The 10,380-nt window shown below is 36.3% G+C and overlaps 1 long non-coding RNA gene across 1 annotated transcript; it reads left to right on the plus strand.

Moving 5' to 3' along the window:
* The first annotated feature begins 7,274 nt into the window (after nucleotides 1–7,274).
* LOC133714337 (uncharacterized) lies at nucleotides 7,275–8,254 on the plus strand. The gene is made up of 2 exons (XR_009848602.1): nucleotides 7,275–7,586; nucleotides 7,867–8,254. It is a non-coding gene; the product is annotated as an uncharacterized LOC133714337 (long non-coding RNA).
* The last annotated feature ends 2,126 nt before the right edge of the window (nucleotides 8,255–10,380 follow it).

Raw genomic sequence — 10,380 nt, forward strand, 5'->3', positions numbered from 1 at the left:
TTGAATTTATCATTCAAAATCCGGGGCGTGACAGTTTACTTGTTTAATTGATGTTCTTTCAATCCGAGCAATAGCCTTAGAACATTGCTTAGAAATCACAATACTTCTCTTGGTTGGGAAATTGTGTGATGAAAAGGTTTTTGGCCAAAGAAAGAGATTTTAGCCATTTTTCAGATTTTCTGGAATTTCAACTCAGTCACTTACTTTTGCAAAACTGTACTGATCTACTGGGAATTTGAGGTCGGTTTCTTCAGAAGAGTTTTAGCATACATCTTAAAGAGTCATTTGGAACTGGAATCACCCAAAACGGAATTTTCTGGGATTAGTTATGAATTTCCAAAGTCAGGAGTCAGTCACAGAATTTTCTGATATCGGCTTACTTTAGGCCAAAAACAGACTCCTATATTTAACACTTTTGTTTCAAAGAGGACCTCTATTTCATATGAAGATTACATTATATTCATCTCAGTACATATTTATGTTTTCCATATTATTCTGAAGTGCTAAATGATGGATATACATGTTTAAAGTTTCTGATATTGATCTTGAAAACTTCATATGTGGTGTGCTGCCAAAGTGGTCTCATATATGAAGATTCTAAAGGATCAAACATGCTGATGAAATATATAGTATGAATTCAGTTATATGTTGCATAATAAAGTGCTGTCAAAGTGGCCAATATATAGCAATTACACTGTATTCAGTTTCATCAGAATGAGATTATGAGACTTAAAATTAAATTTGAGTATAATTGCCAAAGAAATTTACATCAAACATTTGGTTTTATAATCTTGTATATATTATAGGTGAATGAACATTCAGAACTATTAGAGAATAGTACTCCACAAAGGATGTCAAATCTCGAAAATAGAAGAGTTCATTTTCTGCATATATACATACATATTTCAGTAAATGACTTTCAGATTGGTCATGATCACATTGTTGATATAAAGTCAATTAAATCTTCTTAGATGCTAAATGCTGTCAAAATGGCTTAGTGTAAAGGAGATTAATTGTCTTGTTTGGTTTTCAACAATAAAATCAAGTAACTTAAAATTTAATTTGATCCTTATTTCCAAAGAAGTTTGGTATCAAACATTTGGTTCTTGATTTTGTATATGACGAAAATTGAACATTCAGATATCATTAGAGATTAGTACACCCCAAAGGATGTCAAAATCTTGAAAATGGTTGAGTTCTATTTTCTGAACATATGGATTTGGTGTGAAATGAATGTTCAAATCATGAATTTTCATTTATTTGGGACATACAGATAATTCTAGTATTATGATAAACTAGAATGATTTTATTGATCAATTTCATATACATCTATTCATTTTTCTTTGAGCATCAATCAGGTTGAACTACAGGATGACTCAAATTTCAGAAAATGGTAGAGGAACATTGGGTTGAGCTTGGAGTACATGATTATAATCATGTGTTGAAAGAAATCCATCTGAGAATTGGCAGCAAATAAAAGCAAGGAGAAGCATTAAAATGAAAGAATCCAGTTCCTCAAGTAAGTTTGTTGTTCTTCAAGTTTTGTTTTCTGGAATTCTGGGATTGCAAGTGCAGTATCTATCCTAGTTATATTTGCACAGAAATGTTAATGTTCATGTATAGCTTGAAAGAACAAGGCAATATTAGGGGAGTTCATCAAGAAAAGGAAAGGTACACCTTTGGATGGGTCCAAAGTTTGAGTAAGAAGAGCACTAGAGGTCTAGAGTAAATGAAAAGGATGATGGAGGATTTATGGACCAGATTTTATGGGACATCTGGAGTCTGAGAGTTCCAGTTTTCAGTTTCTGACTCATTCTTCTTCATGCATTAATCATGCATTGATAATTTCCTAGACATAATTCTTCTTATGGTGCTCTTGCTCAATATGTATATGAAAGTCAACAAAAGAGTTTATGTTCCAGCAAGTTATCTAGGCTTTTCAAGTTAGCAAATAGTCTAGACAATTTTCAATGGCGGTGTTGGATTTCTATACTTGTTCTTGACAATTTGGATTTTGGAAAAGAAGCTGAGGAATATGCATACTATTTTGGCCTTTGAATTGGTGGTTACTTGGTCCTTTTCAAGACTTCACATAGTTGTTTTTTAGCCTAACTCTAAGCATCAAAATGAAGCAACTTTCAAGACAACCGTCAAGACTATTGTGTATTCTTGTTTTTGTTCTCTGGAGTTGTCTTTGCTCTATCGATCTTTGGTGTTATTTTCATAAATGAAATATCATTTTGGTGGTTAATTCATTGATGAAAATAGAGAGAGAAAGTTCTGAAGGATGAATAGATACCGAAGTTGCACAAAGAAAATAGAGCAGAAAGTTGCAATACGATATATGTTCATGGAGCAACTGACCAAGCAAAATAAATTGAGCCATCCTCCCAGCCATTAGCATTAAAGACTATCATGACAGAGAATAGGGATGGTAAAAGATCCTTATTAGATGGAAATTCTACAAGAGATATTCCATAAAGAGGATCAAGTTACTCTAGCCTCATTACAGTTTGGTGGAGGATATTATGGCTGCAAGGATAATGATTTATATGGACCAAAGATTTCTAATGGTGCTGGAGATATGAAACTAACTACTGGGAGTTTGGAGTTTGTACCTATCGAACCTAAGTGGGAAGAGGATGATGTTTACTTGAGGATACAAACAGATGCATTAAGGATGATGAGGTCAGCGTCTCAGCATTCGAAAGCTGCCACTAATGTCTTTGTAAGAGATGACCATTATTCTGCTCAACAACACTCAATCAAGGTTAGAGAAGAATTGTTATTTGCTAAAAGCCTCAATAAAGGGCAGCTAAGGAAACCTTAAGTATCAGGAATTGCAAAAATGATGTTTGGAAATTAGATTTACATGGTCTTCATACATCAGAAACAATTTGTGCATTGCAAGAACACATGGAGAAAAGTTGGATCAACTACGTCAACTTTAGACATCATCAAGACAAAGATCAACATTCTTACAAGCTATAACAGGTTCGCAAATTGTCTCGATTTTGTGTATATGCATATAAATATACATATGATAAGCATATATATAATAAAGTCATCAAAGTCATCAATGTTGAAGAATCCAAAGTAGTTGGATATATGATAAGCAGTGGCACAAAAGTTCTCGGCAAGGCAGCAAGAAGTACGGTTAATGAGATTAAGGAGTATGTTACAGGAGAGGAGGTTGGGACTATATGTGATTATGGAATGGCTAATTCTAGCAATATAGCAGCAAGTGGTTCAGAAATAGATGCAGACTCATCACAAGTAGCTAATGAAATGGATAAGTGATTTATCTATCAAGACAACGACATATCAGTTCTAGATTAGGATTGCAGCAATGTATCAGTCCCAGCACAGGACTGTAGTAATACATCAGTCTTAGACAATGGAGAAAAATCCAAGTGTGCAGCACAACGTGATTCAATTATGGATAATGTCATTACTGGCACAAATGCACAAAATGAGCAGATTGCAGGTGGTACAGTGTCAATACAAACCATAGAAATTGCATAAGCTTCACAACCTATAGTCTTGAGAAAATCCGTAAGAGCAAGAAAACCAGCCACATCAGATGATAACTACATGTATCCGATCGTCGTGGTGACTGATTTAGAAGAAGAGAATGATCCTATTCAGTTATAGAAGCAATGCAGTCTATGAATAATGAAAAATGCATAAATTTAAATGATGCAGCTTGAAGGTTTTGTAGAAGATGATCACTAAGACCAGTGGGAGAAACTTCATTTTTCTGATCCTATATGTTGATGATCAGATGTTATCTTCTAGCAGCAACATTTGTTTGTTGAAGGAAAAAAAAAAAAAAAAGAGTCAACAATGTCTAAGGGAGATGAGTCTCATAAAGATTAGTACCCCAAGAATGCATTACCGAAGAAAAGCATGGAAAATATGTCCTATACAAGGTTAGTTGGATGTTCGTCATTCTTACTTATCATGGTATAAAGTGGTTTTCATTGTTCTGCAGTAAATTGGTCAGTAAAGTTCATCTACATTTTTGCAATTTCACCTTATTGTCTTTCTGCATACTCAAGTTGTACAAATTCAGTTGGCTATCAATGAATAGCAAATCTTGCAGATTGACAATATTAAGTAGAGTGAAATATAATTTGGTTGCCAATTCTATTAATTTAGAAATTTTGGTAGGACTTTAAGCATACATGTGATTAAATGCATTTATAACACAAGTATGCTTATACTGCTATGGGTGAAATTCATGTGATTATAGTCTGTTACAAGGTGATCTTGGAACACTGGTGTCTATCCTAATTCACCATGTTGTTCTTAGGTTTCTTGAAGCAGGCATAATTGACAGAATTATTAATCAATTGAATTTGAATCACTTAAGTGTTTAAACTCACAGTGCACACTTTAGTAGATCAATTTATATGTATATAATGTATGATTGTCGGATATGATTTTGAGGCAATGTCAAGTTCAGTGGGAGATTGTAAGCTATGACATAGCTTACATATGGAACTGGACATTGCTTAGAGTTCATACACTGATATGCAAGTGTACATATATTCATATAAATATGGAATTTGATCAGAGTTTAAACAATAGGTGTATAAGTTGTCAATTAATCTTGACTTATGGATAAGCTTATATATTATTTTGAATTCAAAATAGAAATACAGATGAAGAGCAGTTAAATAGGCAGTTAAGCAATGAAATCAGTTTCTTTATGGATGAAACTGATTTGCTGCATTGCTATACAGATATATGTCAGATTGGTCCCTTCTGATGCACGTGTGGTTCTTGTTTTGGTCCCATATACTAAGAGAACATAAGGGTGAAATCAGGAGAAGGCTATCATTGACAGTGGGAGTGCATCGAGTAAGTTTCTGTGTTCATGTTCTTATGTTCTTGTTTTCTGCAGATTCAGTTTCCATTGAGGAGGATTAGATCTATCTCAAAGGGATCCGTTAAGGATTTTCTTCCTCACTCGGATTCATCTCAAGGGGATATTACCTCTCTAAGATCTGTCTAGAGGAGATTTCATCTCACTTGAATCTTTCTCAAGGAGATTTCTTCTCACTTGGATTTAACTAGAGGAGATTTAATATACATGATTTGATCTAGTATAGGTTTCAGTTTATGTGTTTGTGATTGCTTAAGCATACTGTTACTTACAACTACTACTTAGGATCACTTCAGACTTATTACATACCTATACTTTAGACCGAATAGTAAAAAGCACATAATCATTTAAATGGACGCCTCAATGCACGTTCACTACAAGAGAAAACGAAAAATGTGACGAATAGAATTCCTCACAAAAAGTCTAAATTCCTTGCTTAAAGTGATGAGTGAGGAAATCAAGTCGTCCGAAACTTTCCTCGCCTAAACCCCCTCACGGATTACTATATGCGAGGACTTTTGGTTTCCTCACAAATTAAGAATTGCGAGGAACGCATATTCCTCACAAATTAAGAATTGCGAGGAACACATATTCCTCACAAATTAAGAATTGCGAGGAACGCATATTCCTCACAAATTAAGAATTGCAAGGAACACATATTCCTCTCGTATAAATATTTGTGAGGCTTTTGTATCCTCATAGTTAAGAATATGTTGTTCATTTCACAATTCTTTTTTTATTTTTTATATGCTATTATTTTACTTGCTGGGAAGCCTTGAAGATAAACAACAAATGAATGTCATAACTAAAAAATTATCAATAACACTTTTGGACTTATATTAAATAAAGAATAATTATTACATATAGTTCCTCAACTACAAGCACAAAAGATCTTGGAAGATGTTTAGTTCCTTAATTACATATACAAAAGATACTCTAAGTAGAGGTCCATGAAAATCAAGGCATCAATTTAAAACCTCCATACCAAGACACCTGGGAAGTTATCTATGCCTTCAACATTATCAATCCTGGTGCAAAGCATGTCATTGTTTTTGCTAGTAAAATACACCCCTGTAATTTGTTAAAGATCATCCACTAAAAAGATTTTAATTTTGCTCGACTATTATTGGAAGCTTGTCACTCAAAGTCACTTGTATGACTGAAGATGAGTATCCAATGATATGCCTCTTCAACGAGCTTTGCCCTGAAATCTTTCATCCTCTTCTTCATTTTCTCCTACAGCAAAATGAAAAGAGATGACTACATAGCCGACAAACAAATCCAGAAAATTTATATCATAAGTTTAGTAATAATCTGACATTGATCAACCCACACTACGCCAATAATAGCTTCAGACAACACACTTCAGACAACTGCAGAATTTTTAACTGTCGTCTGATACTTTGGGACGACAGCAAAAATTATTCTGTCGTCTGAATTTTCGAATCAGACAACAGTTGTTACATTGCTGTTGTGCGATTATAAATCGGACAATGACTGTTTTTCTGATGTTGTCTGAATCAACCAATTCAGACAACATTTATTTCATTGATGTTGTCCAAGGTTGATTAACACAATAGTTGAGAAAAATATGTTGTCTGGTTGTTTTTAATCACACAATAGTTATTACTTCTCTATTGTGCAACTATTATTCAGACAATGGTGACATTTTGATGTTGTCTGAGTAATTTAATTCAGACAATAGTTTTTCTGTATCTGTTGTGCGATTATTATTCAGATAATGTTAGTATTTGATGTTGTTTGACTATATCTTCAGACAATAGTTTTTTTTTTGTCTGTTGTGCGATTGTTATTCATATAATGGTGACCTATTTCATACAAAAAAGTACACCAAAATGTAGTTAATTCCCTTACAAAATTATTCATGGTTGAATCGATAGAGATAAAATAATAATAATAATAATAACAACAAATTGTTAAAGATACAAATTTAATTGTTCAAAGGGTGTTTTGAAAAAATTAATGAGATGTACTTAGCTTTCTAAGTATTCAAAAAAGTGAATATGAGGTCTAATAAGTAGGAGATGTCCAAATATCAAATTTGGAGGTCCAACTAGAAATACTCTAAAAATAATAATAAAAAAATAGAAAATTACATACAAGTGTCAGTTTGAAACTTTAATTAGCCTTAAAGCCACCTAATTTTTTTTGTACAAATAATGCCACTTCCATCCACAGATTATTTCATCCATGACAATATTACCCTTCTACCTAAGAAGCCCAATTCCGTCAGCCTAACATCGATCACATTTTGACCAAAAAAACATCGATCACAAATCTCTCTCTCTCCCTCGCCCTCCCTCTTTTCTCTCTCTCTCTCTCCCCTCGATAACAGATCTTCACGTCTTTGTCTCTGCTTCCAATTCCGGCGAGCACCGGCAAGGCGCTATCGGATCTTGCACCATCGTCGTCACCTTCGATTTCCAGAAAATGAAACTGATCAAAAAATTATAGATCGAATGAAAATGAGAGAGGAGCAGGTGTCGGCGGATGTCTGATCGCTGCTTGATGATTGTGATCGGAAAGGTGAGAGGAGGATCGCGACGATGATGAAGGTGCACGGCGAGGCGAGGCGAGGCAAGGCAACCCAGGCATCGACAACGTCGTCTAGGGCTCAGTTTGGTGTTGACTCCTTCAAGCCTCCTGATTTTCAAGCCACCTGATTCTCATGAAGGTAATCACTATCCTAATTGCTGTTTCGATTTTTTTTCCTGGAATTGTGAATTTTGTTGTCATGGAAAAACTGGATCACGTTGGCTGACTGAAATTGAATCTCCGGCGCACAGCGCCGTTTCGCGACTGTATCTCGTGCACGGCGTCGTCAGTGTAGATTCGAGCGCCGTCAACGTTGCCTCACGTTCTCGTGCTCCCGCTTGGATCTCCAAGCCTCTGCTCCGTTGTCTCCCTAATAATTTGCATTTTTCATTTGATTTGATTTGAATTTGAATTTGCAGGTACAAATTATTTTAAAAATCTCGATTTTGATTGCTGAATTTTCACGCAACGGCTGTTTGGATGATGGCGATGAGTCTTCGATGGTGAGATTAGGCATAGGGAAGAGCGAGAGTACTAATTCCAGAGATCAAAGCTTTGTTACACGTTCAAAACCCAGAATTATGTATTGTTACAGTTTTTGGATTAGGTAGAAACTCATTTGTTGATATTTGTCAATTTGATAGCTTTGGTTTGATTTTGGTAATTCCTATGGATTTTACGGCTTACTCTAGTGAATGATGCTCATGGATACAAGTTATATTGATCGATTATGATATGTGCAATACGTGCAAGGTTGAGCATTGCAAGCTTTCGACATTGTAAATTTATAGTTGTTTTAATGTTTCATAGTAGTTTTTGTGTAGGTTGGTAATAGCTTTCTCAGTTGGTGATAGCTTTGTTAGTCTTTGGTGAGAGTAACTTTTGGTGGTGATGATTGTAGCTTTTTGTGGTGGTGATAGTAGTTTTTAACATTAGTGAGAGTAGCTTTTGAAGTGGTGAAAGTAGTTTTTTGCGGTGGTGATAGTATTTTTTTGCGTTGGTGAGAGTAGCTTTTGTTGATGGTGAGAGTAGTTTTTGATACAAGAGTAACTCTCTAATGTTAGTGAGAGTAGCTCGTTGGTGTTAGTGACAATAATTTTTGTTGTTGGTGAGAGTAGCTTTTGGTGTTGGTGAAAGCAGCTTTTGGCCTTTTGCTGTTGGTGAGAGTAGTTTTCTAGTGTTGGTGACAATAGCATTTGTTACTGGTGAGAGTAGCTTTTGGTATTGGTGACAGTAGCTTTTGTTGGTGGTGATAGTAGCTTTTCGTTTTGGGGAGCATAGGTTATTTGGTAAGCAGTAGCTTTTATTATTGGTGATAGTACCTTTTGTTATCTCATTGGAGGTTGCCGGAAATCTTACTAGAGTAGCTTTTGTTGCTAGTGATAGTAGCTTTTGTGACCTCGCCGGAGATTGCCGGAAATTTCATCAGAGTAGCTTTTGTTGCTAGCTACAGTAGCTTTTGGTGTCAGCAACAGTAGCTTTTGTGGTCGCCGGAGGTTGGCCGGAGACCTCGCCGGATAGGAGAGAGAGAACAGGAGACCTCGCTGGATAGGAGAGAGAGAATGAATGTTGATTTTGTACTCCAGTGGCATTTATGTAAATATATTGGTTTTTAATATCTAAAATATAACATCTTTTTTAATCTAGTGGCCTTATGAAGGAAAAAACTAGTTGGTGGCCTTATGGCTAAAAAAACATTCTAAGATGCACTTATATGTAATTAACCCTAAAACAAAACTCCACCCCTTCTTTGATAGCCATTAATTCCACCTAATCTCTAATAGACTAGCTATTTTAACAAAAAGTTAAAAATTTGACTAATTTTGAGATAATTTACCACTTCAACAGAATAATTATATGAAAGTCAAATTTGATTTATACTAAAATCTCTAGCTAAATTTAGCTAGAGAGAGAGAGAAAATAATAAAAAGTTAAACACTCCCACATTCAATTGCTTTTTGGTTTAGCTAACACTGTTGGAGCAAATTAAAGTTAAAAATTTGCTAACTAAATTTAACTTTTAGAAGAATAAAGTAATAAAAGTATGGCGAGGTTTTCTCTCGTTTTCTTTTTTCTTCTACTCTCATATGAAAGGCTTGAGAAACCACCACAGGTGGTCGAGTTGGTAAGAGCTTTTAGGTGTGGAACCCCCACACCCGGGTTCGAATCCCGCCGACGCTTATTGGAGTTAAATCCTAATATATTCTTGGTGACCAGGGGGGAGAAAGCGTTCTGACATGATCCCCCGACGCGGATTAGTCTTTGGGCCTAGGAAGCCTTTGAGGAACCGTGTGATCTCGATCAAAAAATATGAGAGGCTTGAGTGGGCGGCAATGGGAGGTTTCTTTTCATCTCCGATCATGCCTGTAAGTGCAGCTGGGACGAGGCTTTCTCTCACTCGTGATCGTGAATACGGCGGTGATGTTGGTGGTGATGATGGCAGAGTGGGCTTCCCTATGAATGGTGGTGCTTGTGGCCGAGGTGCTTCAGATCGGGATTTCACGCTTCTGCAGTGTATGGCAGCGGCGAATGTCAATGCTCCTGGTGATCGGGACTGGATGGCAGGTTCCTTAAGTGGAGATCAAGGTTAGTGGTCAGGCTTTGCTGGTGCGGCGTGGCCAGCTTCAACGATTGGTGACTATGGGGCTTTTGGGTTTGCGACTGGGTGGAGCGGTGGGCTATGGATGTTTCGGCTACTGTTGGATCTTCCAACGGTGTCCTTATGGCTTGGTGGCAGTATGATGGAATGGATTGCTGGGATGGCTGGCTGGTGTCTGTGGTGACTAAATTTGAAAGACTAGTACGGTGGCTGCTATAGAAGAAGGGCACGCTGCTGGGGGCCCATTGGCGTAGGGTTTCCTCTGAAGCAGTGGGCTGGGGCTGGATTCTGATGGATTTGATCCTGTTGGGCTGAGTTTGGATCATATACTTTA

This window comes from Rosa rugosa, chromosome 6 (assembly GCF_958449725.1).
Source record: "Rosa rugosa chromosome 6, drRosRugo1.1, whole genome shotgun sequence".
Taxonomy (NCBI): domain Eukaryota; kingdom Viridiplantae; phylum Streptophyta; class Magnoliopsida; order Rosales; family Rosaceae; genus Rosa; species Rosa rugosa.